The following is a 17,527-nucleotide window of genomic DNA, read 5'->3' as shown; positions in this document are numbered from 1 at the left end:
TAAAAAGTAGTTATTCAACATGAGGCACAATCCAAATGACATTTTCAATGAATTTTTCTACAGTCCAAAAAATCAATTTTCTGATGAAAAACGAGGACCGGTGACCTGTCGAATTTTCTCCAGATGGTCAGAAATGGTAATTTTTTAATGTTTAATTTTTTGACTGTAAATGACTATTGCATGTGAATTATCACTTTTAGACTAAAACAAGAGTGTTTAGTGTCATTCTAATGCCTGAAATTGGTCGAAATAGAAGCTTCTGAGTAGGAGAAAAAGTCTGTAAAAATTGAAATTTTGGTCACATTGAGGATTTAAAACGTAGTTATTCAACATGAGGCACAATCCAAATGACATTTTCAATCAATTTTTCTACAGTCCAAAAAATCAATTTTCTGATGAAAAAAGAGGACCCGTGACCTGTAGAACTTTCTCCAGATGGTCAGAAATGGTAATTTATTAATGTTTAATTTTGTGACTGAAAATGAGTATTGCATGTGAATTATCACTTTTAGACTAAAACAAGAGTGTTTAGTGTCATTTTAATGCCTGAAATTGGTCGAAATAGAAGCTTGTGAGTAGGAGAAAAAGTCTGTAAAAATGGCAATTTTGGTCACATTGAGGATTTAAAAAGTAGGTATTCAACATGAGGCACAATCCACATGACATTTTCAATACATTTTTCGACAGTCCAAAAAATCCATTTTCTGATGAAAAACGAGGACCCGTGACCTGTCGAACTTTTTCCAGATGGTCAGAAATGTTAATTTTTTAATGTTTAATTTTTTGACTGTAAATGACTATTGCATGTGAATTATCACTTTTGGAACTAAAATAAGTGTGTTTAGAGTGATTTTAATGCCTGAAATTGTTCGAAATAGAAGCTTCTGAGTAGGAGAAAAAGTCTGTAAAAATTGTAATTTTGGTCACATTGAGGCTTTAAAAAGTAGTTATTCAACATGAGGCACAATCCAAATGACATTTTGAATCAATTTTTCTACAGTCCAAAAATCTATTTTCTGATGAAAAATGAGGACCCGTGACTTGTCGAACTTTCTCCAGATGGTCAGAAATGGTAATTTTTGAATGATTAATTTTTTGACTGTGAATGACTATTGCATGTGAATTATCATTTTTGGAACTAAAACAAGAGTGTTTAGAGTCATTGTAATGCCTGAAATTGGTCGAAATAGAAGCTTCTGAGTAGGAGAAAAAGTCTGTAAAAATGGCAATTTTGGTCACAATGAGGCTTTAAAAAGTAGTTATTCAACATGAGGCACAATCCATATGACATTTTCAATGAATTTTTCTACAGTCCAAAAAATCAATTTTCTGATGAAAAACGAGGACCCGTGACCTGTCGAACTTTCTCCAGATGGTCAGAAATGGTAATTTTTTAATGTTTAATTTTTTGACTGTAAATGACTATTGCATTTGAATTATCACTTAACTAAAACAAGAGTGTTTAGTGTCATTTTAATGCCTGAAATTGGTCGAAATAGAAGCTTGTGAGTAGGAGAAAAAGTCTGTAAAAATGGCAATTTTGGTCACATTGAGGCTTTAAAAAGTAGTTATTCAACATGAGGCACAATCCAAATGACATTTTCAATCAATTTTTCTACAGTCCAAAAATTCCATTTTCTGATGAAAAACGAGGACCCGTGACCTGTCAAACTTTGTACAGATGGTCAGAAATGGTAATTTTTTAATGTTTAATTTTTTGACAGTAAATGACTATTGCATGTGAATTATCACTTTTGGAACTCAAGCAAGAGTGTTTAGAGTCATTTCAATGCCTGAAATTGGTCAAAATAGAAGCTCCTGAGTAGGAGAAAAAGTCTGTAAAAATGGCAATTTTGGTCAAAATGAGGCTTTAACAAGTAGTTATTCAACATGAGGCACAATCCAAATGACGTTTTCAATCAATTTTTCTACAGTCCAAAAATAAATTTTCTGTTGAAAAATGAGGACATGTGACCTGTCGAACTTTCTCCAGATGGTCAGAAATGGTAATTTTTGAATGTTTAATTTTTTGACTGTGAATGACTATTGCATGTGAATTATCACTTTTGGGACTAAAACAAGAGTGTTTAGAGTCATTGTAATGCCTGAAATTGGTCGAAATAGAAGCTTCTGAGTAGGAGAAAAAGTCTGTAAAAATGGCAATTTTGGTCACATTGAGGCTTTAAAAAGTAGTTATTCAACGTGAGGCACAATCCAAATGACATTTTCAATCAATTTATCTTCTGTCCAAAAAATCAATTTTCTGATGAAAAAAGAGGACCCGTGACCTGTCGAACTTTCTCCAGATGGTCAGAAATGGTAATTTATTAATGTTTAATTTTGTGACTGAAAATGACTATTGCATGTGAATTATCACTTTTGGAACTCAAGCAAGAGTGTTTAGAGTCATTTGAATGCCTGAAATTGGTCGAAATAGAAGCTCCTGAGTAGGAGAAAAAGTCTGTAAAAATGGCAATTTTGGTCACAATGAGGCTTTAAAAAGTAGTTATTCAACATGAGGCACAATCCAAATGACATTTTCAATCAATTTTTCTACAGTCCAAAAATCTATTTTCTGATGAAAAATGAGGACCCGTGACCTGTCGAACTTTCTCCAGATGGTCAGAAATGGTAATTTTTGAATGTTTAATTTTTTGACTGTGAATGACTATTGCATGTGAATTATCATTTTTGGAACTAAAACAAGAGTGTTTAGAGTCATTGTAATGCCTGAAAATGGTCGAAATAGAAGCTTCTGAGTAGGAGAAAAAGTCTGTAAAAATGGCAATTTTGGTCACAATGAGGCTTTAAAAAGTAGTTATTCAACATGAGGCACAATCCAAATGACATTTTCAATGAATTTTTCTACAGTCCAAAAAATCAATTTTCTGATGAAAAACGAGGACCCGTGGCCTGTCGAACTTTCTCCAGATGGTCAGAAATGGTAATTTTTTAATGTTTAATTTTTTGACTGTAAATGACTGTTGCATGTGAATTATCACTTTTGGAACTAAAACAAGAGTGTTTAGTGTCATTTTAATGCCTGAAATTGGTCGAAATAGAAGCTTGTGAGTAGGAGAAAAAGTCTGTAAAAATGGCAATTTTGGTCACATTGAGGCTTTAAAAAGTAGTTATTCAACATGAGGCACAATCCAAATGACATTTTCAATGAATTTTTCTACAGTCCAAAAAATCAATTTTCTGATGAAAAACGAGGACCCGTGGCCTGTCGAACTTCCTCCAGATGGTCAGAAATGGTAATTTTTTAATGTTTAATTTTTTGACTGTAAATGACTATTGCATGTGAATTATCACTTTTGGAACTAAAACAAGAGTGTTTAGTGTCATTTTAATGCCTGAAATTGGTCGAAATAGAAGCTTGTGAGTAGGAGAAAAAGTCTGTAAAAATGGCAATTTTGGTCACATTGAGGCTTTAAAAAGTAGTTATTCAACATGAGGCACAATCCAAATGACATTTTCAATCAATTTTTCTACAGTCCAAAAAATCCATTTTCTGATGAAAAACGAGGACCCGTGACCTGTCGAACTTTCTCCAGATGGTCAGAAATGGTAATTTTTTAATGTTTAATTTTTTGACTGTAAATGACTATTGCTTGTGAATTATCACTTTTGGAACTAAAGAAGAGTGTTTAGAGTCATTTTAATGCCTGAAATTGGTCGAAATAGAAGCTTCTGAGTAGGAGAAAAAGTGTGTAAAAATGGCAATTTTGGTCACATTGAGGCTTTAAAAAGTAGTTATTCAACATGAGGCACAATCCAAATGACATTTTCAATCAATTTTTCTACAGTCCAAAAAATCCATTTTCTGATGAAAAAAGAGGACCCGTGACCTGTCGAACTTTCTCCAGATGGTCAGAAATGGTAATTTATTAATGTTTAATTTTGTGACTAAAAATGACTATTGCATGTGAATTATCACTTTTGGAACTAAAACAAGAGTGTTTAGTGTCATTTTAATGCCTGAAATTGGTCGAAATAGAAGCTTGTGAGTAGGAGAAAAAGTCTGTAAAAATGGCAATTTTGGTCACATTGAGGCTTTAAAAAGTAGTTATTCAACATGAGGCACAATCCAAATGACATTTTCAATCAATTTTTCTACAGTCCAAAAAATCCATTTTCTGATGAAAAAAGAGGACCCGTGACCTGTCGAACTTTCTCCAGATGGTCAGAAATGGTAATTTATTAATGTTTAATGTTGTGACTAAAAATGACTATTGCATGTGAATTATCACTTTTGGAACTCAAGCAAGAGTGTTTAGAGTCATTTTAATGCCTGAAATTGGTCAAAATAGAAGCTCCTGAGTAGGAGAAAAAGTCTGTAAAAAAGGCAATTTTGGTCAAAATGAGGCTTTAACAAGTAGTTATTCAACATGAGGCACAATCCAAATGACATTTTCAATCAATTTTTCTCCAGTCCAAAAAATCCATTTTCTGATGAAAAACGAGGACCCGTGACCTGTCGAACTTTCTCCAGATGGTCAGAAATGGTAATTTTTTAATGTTTAATTTTTTGACTGTAAATGACTATTGCTTGTGAATTATCACTTTTGGAACTAAAAGAAGAGTGTTTAGAGTCATTTTAATGCCTGAAATTGGTCGAAATAGAAGCTTCTGAGTAGGAGAAAAAGTGTGTAAAAATGGCAATTTTGGTAACATTGAGGCTTTAAAAAGTAGTTATTCAACATGAGGCACAATCCAAATGACATTTTCAATCAATTTTTCTACAGTCCAAAAATAAATTTTCTGTTGAAAATGAGGACATGTGACCTGTCGAACTTTCTCCAGATGGTCAGAAATGGTAATTTTTGAATGTTTAATTTTTTGACTGTGAATGACTATTGCATGTGAATTATCACTTTTGGGACTAAAACAAGAGTGTTTAGAGTCATTGTAATGCCTGAAATTGGTTGAAATAGAAGCTTCTGAGTAGGAGAAAAAGTCTGTAAAAATGGCAATTTTGGTCACATTGAGGCTTTAAAAAGTAGTTATTCAACATGAGGCACAATCCAAATGATATTTTCAATCAATTTTTCTACAGTCCAAAAATTCCATTTTCTGATGAAAAACGAGGACCCGTGACCTGTCGAACTTTCTACAGATGGTCAGAAATGGTAATTTTTTAATGTTTAATTTTTTGACTGTAAATGACTATTGCATGTGAATTATCACTTTTAGACTAAAACAAGAGTGTTTAGTGTCATTTTAATGCGTGAAATTGGTCGAAATAGAAGCTTCTGAGTAGGAGAAAAAGTCTGTAAAAATGGAAATTTTGGTCACATTGAGGATTTAAAACGTAGTTATTCAACATGAGGCACATTCCAAATGACATTTTCAATAAATTTTTCTACAGTCCAAAAAATCTATTTTCTGATGAAAAAAGAGGACCCGTGACCTGTCGAACTTTCTCCAGATGGTCAGAAATGGTAATTTATTAATGTTTAATTTTGTGACTGAAAATGACTATTGCATGTGAATTATCACTTTTGGAACTCAAGCAAGAGTGTTTAGAATCATTTGAATGCCAGAAATTGGTCGAAATAGAAGCTCCTGAGTAGGAGAAAAAGTCTGTAAAAATGGAAATTTTGGTCACATTGAGGATTTAAAAAGTAGTTATTCAACATGAGGCACAATCCAAATGACATTTTCAATCAATTTTTCTACAGTCCAAAAATCTATTTTCTGATGAAAAATGAGGACCCATGACCTGTCGAACTTTCTCCAGATGGTCAGAAATGGTAATTTTTGAATGTTCAATTTTTTGACTGTGAATGACTATTGCATGTGAATTATCATTTTTGGAACTAAAACAAGAGTGTTTAGAGTCATTGTAATGCCTGAAATTGGTCGAAATAGAAGCTTGTGAGTAGGAGAAAAAGTCTGTAAAAATGGCAATTTTGGTCACATTGAGGCTTTAAAAAGTAGTTATTCAACATGAGGCACAATCCAAATGACATTTTCAATCAATTTTTCTACAGTCCAAAAATTCCATTTTCTGATGAAAAACGAGGACCCGTGACCTGTCGAACTTTCTCCAGATGGTCAGAAATGGTAATTTTTTAATGTTTAATTTTTTGACTGTAAATGACTATTGCATGTGAATTATTACTTTTGGAACTAAAACAAGAGTGTTTAGTGTCATTTTAATGCCTGAAATTGGTCGAAATAGAAGCTTGTGAGTAGGAGAAAAAGTCTGTAAAAATGGCAATTTTGGTCACATTGAGGCTTTAAAAAGTAGTTATTCAACATGAGGCACAATCCAAATGACATTTTCAATCAATTTTTCTACAGTCCAAAAATTCCATTTTCTGATGAAAAACGAGGACCCGTGACCTGTCGAACTTTCTACAGATGGTCAGAAATGGTAATTTTTTAATGTTTAATTTTTTGACTGTAAATGACTATTGCATGTGAATTATCATTTTTGGAACTAAAACAAGAGTGTTTAGAGTCATTGTAATGCCTGAAAATGGTCGAAATAGAAGCTTCTGAGTAGGAGAAAAAGTCTGTAAAAATGGCAATTTTGGTCACAATGAGGCTTTAAAAAGTAGTTATTCAACATGAGGCACAATCCAAATGACATTTTCAATGAATTTTTCTACAGTCCAAAAAATCAATTTTCTGATGAAAAACGAGGACCCGTGGCCTGTCGAACTTTCTCCAGATGGTCAGAAATGGTAATTTTTTAATGTTTAATTTTTTGACTGTAAATGACTATTGCATGTGAATTATCACTTTTGGAACTAAAACAAGAGTGTTTAGTGTCATTTTAATGTCTGAAATTGGTCGAAATAGAAGCTTGTTAGTAGGAGAAAAAGTCTGTAAAAATGGCAATTTTGGTGACATTGAGGCTTTAAAAAGTAGTTATTCAACATGAGGCACAATCCAAATGACATTTTCAATCAATTTTTCTACAGTCCAAAAAATCCATTTTCTGATGAAAAAAGAGGACCCGTGACCTGTCGAACTTTCTCCAGATGGTCAGAAATGGTAATTTATTAATGTTTAATTTTGTGACTGAAAATGACTATTGCATGTGAATTATCACTTTTGGAAGTCAAGCAAGAGTGTTTAGAGTCATTTTAATGCCTGAAATTGGTCAAAATAGAAGCTCCTGAGTAGGAGGAAAAGTCTCTAAAAATGGCAATTTTGGTCACAATGAGGCTTTAAAAAGTAGTTATTCAACATGAGGCACAATCCAAATGACATTTTCAATCAATTTTTCTACAGTCCAAAAATCTATTTTCTGATGAAAAATGAGGACCCGTGACCTGTCGAACTTTCTCCAGATGGTCAGAAATGGTAATTTTTGAATGTTCAATTTTTTGACTGTGAATGACTATTGCATGTGAATTATCATTTTTGGAACTAAAACAAGAGTGTTTAGAGTCATTGTAATGCCTGAAATTGGTCGAAATAGAAGCTTCTGAGTAGGAGAAAAAGTCTGTAAAAATGGCAATTTTGGTCACAATGAGGCTTTAAAAAGTAGTTATTCAACATGAGGCACAATCCAAATGACATTTTCAATGAATTTTTCTACAGTCCAAAAAATCAATTTTCTGATGAAAAACGAGGACCCGTGGCCTGTCGAACTTTCTCCAGATGGTCAGAAATGGTAATTTTTTAATGTTTAATTTTTTGACTGTAAATGACTATTGCATGTGAATTATCACTTTTGGAACTAAAACAAGAGTGTTTAGTGTCATTTTAATGTCTGAAATTGGTCGAAATAGAAGCTTGTTAGTAGGAGAAAAAGTCTGTAAAAATGGCAATTTTGGTGACATTGAGGCTTTAAAAAGTAGTTATTCAACATGAGGCACAATCCAAATGACATTTTCAATCAATTTTTCTACAGTCCAAAAAATCCATTTTCTGATGAAAAAAGAGGACCCGTGACCTGTCGAACTTTCTCCAGATGGTCAGAAATGGTAATTTATTAATGTTTAATTTTGTGACTGAAAATGACTATTGCATGTGAATTATCACTTTTGGAAGTCAAGCAAGAGTGTTTAGAGTCATTTTAATGCCTGAAATTGGTCAAAATAGAAGCTCCTGAGTAGGAGGAAAAGTCTGTAAAAATGGCAATTTTGGTCACAATGAGGCTTTAAAAAGTAGTTATTCAACATGAGGCACAATCCAAATGACATTTTCAATGAATTTTTCTACAGTCCAAAAAATCAATTTTCTGATGAAAAACGAGGACCCGTGGCCTGTCGAACTTTCTCCAGATGGTCAGAAATGGTAATTTTTTAATGTTTAATTTTTTGACTGTAAATGACTATTGCATGTGAATTATCACTTTTGGAACTAAAACAAGAGTGTTTAGTGTCATTTTAATGTCTGAAATTGGTCAAAATAGAAGCTTGTTAGTAGGAGAAAAAGTCTGTAAAAATGGCAATTTTGGTGACATTGAGGCTTTAAAAAGTAGTTATTCAACATGAGGCACAATCCAAATGACATTTTCAATCAATTTTTCTACAGTCCAAAAAATCCATTTTCTGATGAAAAAAGAGGACCCGTGACCTGTCGAACTTTCTCCAGATGGTCAGAAATGGTAATTTATTAATGTTTAATTTTGTGACTGAAAATGACTATTGCATGTGAATTATCACTTTTGGAACTCAAGCAAGAGTGTTTAGAGTCATTTTAATGCCTGAAATTGGTCAAAATAGAAGCTCCTGAGTAGGAGGAAAAGTCTGTAAAAATGGCAATTTTGGTCACAATGAGGCTTTAAAAAGTAGTTATTCAACATGAGGCACAATCCAAATGACATTTTCAATCAATTTTTCTACAGTCCAAAAATAAATTTTCTGTTGAAAATGAGGACCTGTGACCTGTCGAACTTTCTCCAGATGGTCAGAAATGGTATTTTTTGAATGTTTAATTTTTTGACTGTGAATGACTATTGCATGTGAATTATCACTTTGGGGACTAAAACAAGAGTGTTTAGAGTCATTGTAATGCCTGAAATTGGTCGAAATAGAAGCTTCTGAGTAGGAGAAAAAGTCTGTAAAAATGGCAATTTTGGTCACATTGAGGCTTTAAAAAGTAGTTATTCAACATGAGGCACAATCCAAATGATATTTTCAATCAATTTTTCTACAGTCCAAAAATTCCATTTTCTGATGAAAAACGAGGACCCGTGACCTGTCGAACTTTCTACAGATGGTCAGAAATGGTAATTTTGTAATGTTTAATTTTTTGACTGTAAATGACTATTGCATGTGAATTATCACTTTTAGACTAAAACAAGAGTGTTTAGTGTCATTTTAATGCGTGAAATTGGTCGAAATAGAAGCTTCTGAGTAGGAGAAAAAGTCTGTAAAAATGGAAATTTTGGTCACATTGAGGATTTAAAACGTAGTTATTCAACATGAGGCACATTCCAAATGACATTTTCAATCAATTTTTCTACAGTCCAAAAAATCTATTTTCTGATGAAAAAAGAGGACCCGTGACCTGTCGAACTTTCTCCAGATGGTCAGAAATGGTAATTTATTAATGTTTAATTTTGTGACTGAAAATGACTATTGCATGTGAATTATCACTTTTGGAACTCAAGCAGGAGTGTTTAGAGTCATTTGAATGCCAGAAATTGGTCGAAATAGAAGCTCCTGAGTAGGAGAAAAAGTCTGTAAAAATGGAAATTTTGGTCACATTGAGGATTTAAAAAGTAGTTATTCAACATGAGGCACAATCCAAATGACATTTTCAATCAATTTTTCTACAGTCCAAAAATCTATTTTCTGATGAAAAATGAGGACCCATGACCTGTCGAACTTTCTCCAGATGGTCAGAAATGGTAATTTTTGAATGTTCAATTTTTTGACTGTGAATGACTATTGCATGTGAATTATCACTTTTGGAACTAAAACAAGAGTGTTTAGTGTCATTTTAATGCCTGAAATTGGTCGAAATAGAAGCTTGTGAGTAGGAGAAAAAGTCTGTAAAAATGGCAATTTTGGTCACATTGAGGCTTTAAAAAGTAGTTATTCAACATGAGGCACAATCCAAATGACATTTTCAATCAATTTTTCTACAGTCCAAAAATTCCATTTTCTGATGAAAAACGAGGACCCGTGACCTGTCGAACTTTCTCCAGATGGTCAGAAATGGTAATTTTTTAATGTTTAATTTTTTGACTGTAAATGACTATTGCATGTGAATTATCACTTTTGGAACTAAAACAAGAGTGTTTAGTGTCATTTTAATGCCTGAAATTGGTCGAAATAGAAGCTTGTGAGTAGGAGAAAAAGTCTGTAAAAATGGCAATTTTGGTCACATTGAGGCTTTAAAAAGTAGTTATTCAACATGAGGCACAATCCAAATGACATTTTCAATCAATTTTTCTACAGTCCAAAAATTCCATTTTCTGATGAAAAACGAGGACCCGTGACCTGTCGAACTTTCTACAGATGGTCAGAAATGGTAATTTTTTAATGTTTAATTTTTTGACTGTAAATGACTATTGCATGTGAATTATCATTTTTGGAACTAAAACAAGAGTGTTTAGAGTCATTGTAATGCCTGAAAATGGTCGAAATAGAAGCTTCTGAGTAGGAGAAAAAGTCTGTAAAAATGGCAATTTTGGTCACAATGAGGCTTTAAAAAGTAGTTATTCAACATGAGGCACAATCCAAATGACATTTTCAATGAATTTTTCTACAGTCCAAAAAATCAATTTTCTGATGAAAAACGAGGACCCGTGGCCTGTCGAACTTTCTCCAGATGGTCAGAAATGGTAATTTTTTAATGTTTAATTTTTTGACTGTAAATGACTATTGCATGTGAATTATCACTTTTGGAACTAAAACAAGAGTGTTTAGTGTCATTTTAATGTCTGAAATTGGTCGAAATAGAAGCTTGTTAGTAGGAGAAAAAGTCTGTAAAAATGGCAATTTTGGTGACATTGAGGCTTTAAAAAGTAGTTATTCAACATGAGGCACAATCCAAATGACATTTTCAATCAATTTTTCTACAGTCCAAAAAATCCATTTTCTGATGAAAAAAGAGGACCCGTGACCTGTCGAACTTTCTCCAGATGGTCAGAAATGGTAATTTATTAATGTTTAATTTTGTGACTGAAAATGACTATTGCATGTGAATTATCACTTTTGGAACTCAAGCAAGAGTGTTTAGAGTCATTTTAATGCCTGAAATTGGTCAAAATAGAAGCTCCTGAGTAGGAGGAAAAGTCTGTAAAAATGGCAATTTTGGTCACAATGAGGCTTTAAAAAGTAGTTATTCAACATGAGGCACAATCCAAATGACATTTTCAATCAATTTTTCTACAGTCCAAAAATCTATTTTCTGATGAAAAATGAGGACCCGTGACCTGTCGAACTTTCTCCAGATGGTCAGAAATGGTAATTTTTGAATGTTCAATTTTTTGACTGTGAATGACTATTGCATGTGAATTATCATTTTTGGAACTAAAACAAGAGTGTTTAGAGTCATTGTAATGCCTGAAATTGGTCGAAATAGAAGCTTCTGAGTAGGAGAAAAAGTCTGTAAAAATGGCAATTTTGGTCACAATGAGGCTTTAAAAAGTAGTTATTCAACATGAGGCACAATCCAAATGACATTTTCAATGAATTTTTCTACAGTCCAAAAAATCAATTTTCTGATGAAAAACGAGGACCCGTGACCTGTCGAACTTTCTCCAGATAGTCAGAAATGGTAATTTTTTAATGTTTAATTTTTTGACTGTAAATGACTATTGCATGTGAATTATCACTTTTGGAACTAAAACAAGAGTGTTTAGTGTCATTTTAATGCCTGAAATTGGTCGAAATAGAAGCTTGTGAGTAGGAGAAAAAGTCTGTAAAAATGGCAATTTTGGTCACATTGAGGCTTTAAAAAGTAGTTATTCAACATGAGGCACAATCCAAATGACATTTTCAATCAATTTTTCTACAGTCCAAAAATTCCATTTTCTGATGAAAAACGAGGACCCGTGACCTGTCGAACTTTCTACAGATGGTCAGAAATGGTAATTTTTTAATGTTTAATTTTTTGACTGTAAATGACTATTGCATGTGAATTATCATTTTTGGAACTAAAACAAGAGTGTTTAGAGTCATTGTAATGCCTGAAATTGGTCGAAATAGAAGCTTCTGAGTAGGAGAAAAAGTCTGTAAAAATGGCAATTTTGGTCACAATAAGGCTTTAAAAAGTAGTTATTCAACATGAGGCACAATCCAAATGACATTTTCAATAAATTTTTCTACAGTCTAAAAAATAAATTTTCTGTTGAAAAATGAGGACCCGTGACCTGTCGAACTTTCTCCAGATGGTCAGAAATGGTAATTTTTGAATGTTTAATTTTTTGACTGTAAATGACTATTGCATTTGAATTATCACTTTTGGAACTAAAACAAGAGTGTTTAGTGTCATTTTAATGCCTGAAATTGGTCGAAATAGAAGCTTGTGAGTAGGAGAAAAAGTCTGTAAAAATGGCAATTTTGGTCACATTGAGGCTTTAAAAAGTAGTTATTCAACATGAGGCACAATCCAAATGACATTTTCAATCAATTTTTCTACAGTCCAAAAATTCCATTTTCTGATGAAAAACGAGGACCCGTGACCTGTCGAACTTTCTACAGATGGTCAGAAATGGTAATTTTTTAATGTTTAATTTTTTGACTGTAAATGACTATTGCATGTGAATAATCACTTTTAGACTAAAACAAGAGTGTTTAGTGTCATTTTAATGCCTGAAATTGGTCGAAATAGAAGCTTCTGAGTAGGAGAAAAAGTCTGTAAAAATGGAAATTTTGGTCACATTGAGGATTTAAAACGTAGTTATTCAACATGAGGCACAATCCAAATGACATTTTCAATCAATTTTTCTACAGTACAAAGAATCAATTTCCTGATGAAAAAAGAGGACCCGTGACCTGTCGAACGTTCTCCAGATGGTCAGAAATGGTAATTTATTAATGTTTAATTTTGTGACTGTGAATGACTATTGCATGTGAATTATCATTTTTGGAACTAAAACAATAGTGTTTAGAGTCATTGTAATGCCTGAAATTGGTCGAAATAGAAGCTTCTGAGTAGGAGAAAAAGTATGTAAAAATGGCAATTTTGGTCACAATGAGGCTTTAAAAAGTAGTTATTCAACATGAGGCACAATCCAAATGACATTTTCAATGAATTTTTCTACAGTCCAAAAAATCAATTTTCTGATGAAAAACGAGGACCGGTGACCTGTCGAATTTTCTCCAGATGGTCAGAAATGGTAATTTTTTAATGTTTAATTTTTTGACTGTAAATGACTATTGCATGTGAATTATCACTTTTAGACTAAAACAAGAGTGTTTAGTGTCATTCTAATGCCTGAAATTGGTCGAAATAGAAGCTTCTGAGTAGGAGAAAAAGTCTGTAAAAATTGAAATTTTGGTCACATTGAGGATTTAAAACGTAGTTATTCAACATGAGGCACAATCCAAATGACATTTTCAATCAATTTTTCTACAGTCCAAAAAATCAATTTTCTGATGAAAAAAGAGGACCCGTGACCTGTAGAACTTTCTCCAGATGGTCAGAAATGGTAATTTATTAATGTTTAATTTTGTGACTGAAAATGAGTATTGCATGTGAATTATCACTTTTAGACTAAAACAAGAGTGTTTAGTGTCATTTTAATGCCTGAAATTGGTCGAAATAGAAGCTTGTGAGTAGGAGAAAAAGTCTGTAAAAATGGCAATTTTGGTCACATTGAGGATTTAAAAAGTAGGTATTCAACATGAGGCACAATCCACATGACATTTTCAATACATTTTTCGACAGTCCAAAAAATCCATTTTCTGATGAAAAACGAGGACCCGTGACCTGTCGAACTTTTTCCAGATGGTCAGAAATGTTAATTTTTTAATGTTTAATTTTTTGACTGTAAATGACTATTGCATGTGAATTATCACTTTTGGAACTAAAATAAGTGTGTTTAGAGTGATTTTAATGCCTGAAATTGTTCGAAATAGAAGCTTCTGAGTAGGAGAAAAAGTCTGTAAAAATTGTAATTTTGGTCACATTGAGGCTTTAAAAAGTAGTTATTCAACATGAGGCACAATCCAAATGACATTTTGAATCAATTTTTCTACAGTCCAAAAATCTATTTTCTGATGAAAAATGAGGACCCGTGACTTGTCGAACTTTCTCCAGATGGTCAGAAATGGTAATTTTTGAATGTTTAATTTTTTGACTGTGAATGACTATTGCATGTGAATTATCATTTTTGGAACTAAAACAAGAGTGTTTAGAGTCATTGTAATGCCTGAAATTGGTCGAAATAGAAGCTTCTGAGTAGGAGAAAAAGTCTGTAAAAATGGCAATTTTGGTCACAATGAGGCTTTAAAAAGTAGTTATTCAACATGAGGCACAATCCATATGACATTTTCAATGAATTTTTCTACAGTCCAAAAAATCAATTTTCTGATGAAAAACGAGGACCCGTGACCTGTCGAACTTTCTCCAGATGGTCAGAAATGGTAATTTTTTAATGTTTAATTTTTTGACTGTAAATGACTATTGCATTTGAATTATCACTTAACTAAAACAAGAGTGTTTAGTGTCATTTTAATGCCTGAAATTGGTCGAAATAGAAGCTTGTGAGTAGGAGAAAAAGTCTGTAAAAATGGCAATTTTGGTCACATTGAGGCTTTAAAAAGTAGTTATTCAACATGAGGCACAATCCAAATGACATTTTCAATCAATTTTTCTACAGTCCAAAAATTCCATTTTCTGATGAAAAACGAGGACCCGTGACCTGTCAAACTTTGTACAGATGGTCAGAAATGGTAATTTTTTAATGTTTAATTTTTTGACAGTAAATGACTATTGCATGTGAATTATCACTTTTGGAACTCAAGCAAGAGTGTTTAGAGTCATTTCAATGCCTGAAATTGGTCAAAATAGAAGCTCCTGAGTAGGAGAAAAAGTCTGTAAAAATGGCAATTTTGGTCAAAATGAGGCTTTAACAAGTAGTTATTCAACATGAGGCACAATCCAAATGACATTTTCAATCAATTTTTCTACAGTCCAAAAATAAATTTTCTGTTGAAAAATGAGGACATGTGACCTGTCGAACTTTCTCCAGATGGTCAGAAATGGTAATTTTTGAATGTTTAATTTTTTGACTGTGAATGACTATTGCATGTGAATTATCACTTTTGGGACTAAAACAAGAGTGTTTAGAGTCATTGTAATGCCTGAAATTGGTCGAAATAGAAGCTTCTGAGTAGGAGAAAAAGTCTGTAAAAATGGCAATTTTGGTCACATTGAGGCTTTAAAAAGTAGTTATTCAACGTGAGGCACAATCCAAATGACATTTTCAATCAATTTATCTTCTGTCCAAAAAATCAATTTTCTGATGAAAAAAGAGGACCCGTGACCTGTCGAACTTTCTCCAGATGGTCAGAAATGGTAATTTATTAATGTTTAATTTTGTGACTGAAAATGACTATTGCATGTGAATTATCACTTTTGGAACTCAAGCAAGAGTGTTTAGAGTCATTTGAATGCCTGAAATTGGTCGAAATAGAAGCTCCTGAGTAGGAGAAAAAGTCTGTAAAAATGGCAATTTTGGTCACAATGAGGCTTTAAAAAGTAGTTATTCAACATGAGGCACAATCCAAATGACATTTTCAATCAATTTTTCTACAGTCCAAAAATCTATTTTCTGATGAAAAATGAGGACCCGTGACCTGTCGAACTTTCTCCAGATGGTCAGAAATGGTAATTTTTGAATGTTTAATTTTTTGACTGTGAATGACTATTGCATGTGAATTATCATTTTTGGAACTAAAACAAGAGTGTTTAGAGTCATTGTAATGCCTGAAAATGGTCGAAATAGAAGCTTCTGAGTAGGAGAAAAAGTCTGTAAAAATGGCAATTTTGGTCACAATGAGGCTTTAAAAAGTAGTTATTCAACATGAGGCACAATCCAAATGACATTTTCAATGAATTTTTCTACAGTCCAAAAAATCAATTTTCTGATGAAAAACGAGGACCCGTGGCCTGTCGAACTTTCTCCAGATGGTCAGAAATGGTAATTTTTTAATGTTTAATTTTTTGACTGTAAATGACTATTGCATGTGAATTATCACTTTTGGAACTAAAACAAGAGTGTTTAGTGTCATTTTAATGCCTGAAATTGGTCGAAATAGAAGCTTGTGAGTAGGAGAAAAAGTCTATAAAAATGGCAATTTTGGTCACATTGAGGCTTTAAAAAGTAGTTATTCAACATGAGGCACAATCCAAATGACATTTTCAATGAATTTTTCTACAGTCCAAAAAATCAATTTTCTGATGAAAAACGAGGACCCGTGGCCTGTCGAACTTCCTCCAGATGGTCAGAAATGGTAATTTTTTAATGTTTAATTTTTTGACTGTAAATGACTATTGCATGTGAATTATCACTTTTGGAACTAAAACAAGAGTGTTTAGTGTCATTTTAATGCCTGAAATTGGTCGAAATAGAAGCTTGTGAGTAGGAGAAAAAGTCTGTAAAAATGGCAATTTTGGTCACATTGAGGCTTTAAAAAGTAGTTATTCAACATGAGGCACAATCCAAATGACATTTTCAATCAATTTTTCTACAGTCCAAAAAATCCATTTTCTGATGAAAAACGAGGACCCGTGACCTGTCGAACTTTCTCCAGATGGTCAGAAATGGTAATTTTTTAATGTTTAATTTTTTGACTGTAAATGACTATTGCTTGTGAATTATCACTTTTGGAACTAAAGAAGAGTGTTTAGAGTCATTTTAATGCCTGAAATTGGTCGAAATAGAAGCTTCTGAGTAGGAGAAAAAGTGTGTAAAAATGGCAATTTTGGTCACATTGAGGCTTTAAAAAGTAGTTATTCAACATGAGGCACAATCCAAATGACATTTTCAATCAATTTTTCTACAGTCCAAAAAATCCATTTTCTGATGAAAAAAGAGGACCCGTGACCTGTCGAACTTTCTCCAGATGGTCAGAAATGGTAATTTATTAATGTTTAATTTTGTGACTAAAAATGACTATTGCATGTGAATTATCACTTTTGGAACTAAAACAAGAGTGTTTAGTGTCATTTTAATGCCTGAAATTGGTCGAAATAGAAGCTTGTGAGTAGGAGAAAAAGTCTGTAAAAATGGCAATTTTGGTCACATTGAGGCTTTAAAAAGTAGTTATTCAACATGAGGCACAATCCAAATGACATTTTCAATCAATTTTTCTACAGTCCAAAAAATCCATTTTCTGATGAAAAAAGAGGACCCGTGACCTGTCGAACTTTCTCCAGATGGTCAGAAATGGTAATTTATTAATGTTTAATGTTGTTACTAAAAATGACTATTGCATGTGAATTATCACTTTTGGAACTCAAGCAAGAGTGTTTAGAGTCATTTTAATGCCTGAAATTGGTCAAAATAGAAGCTCCTGAGTAGGAGAAAAAGTCTGTAAAAAAGGCAATTTTGGTCAAAATGAGGCTTTAACAAGTAGTTATTCAACATGAGGCACAA

The sequence above is a fragment of the Triturus cristatus genome, chromosome 4_1 (assembly GCF_964204655.1).
Source record: "Triturus cristatus chromosome 4_1, aTriCri1.1, whole genome shotgun sequence".
Taxonomy (NCBI): Eukaryota; Metazoa; Chordata; class Amphibia; order Caudata; family Salamandridae; genus Triturus; species Triturus cristatus.
This window is presented reverse-complemented; position numbering follows the sequence as displayed.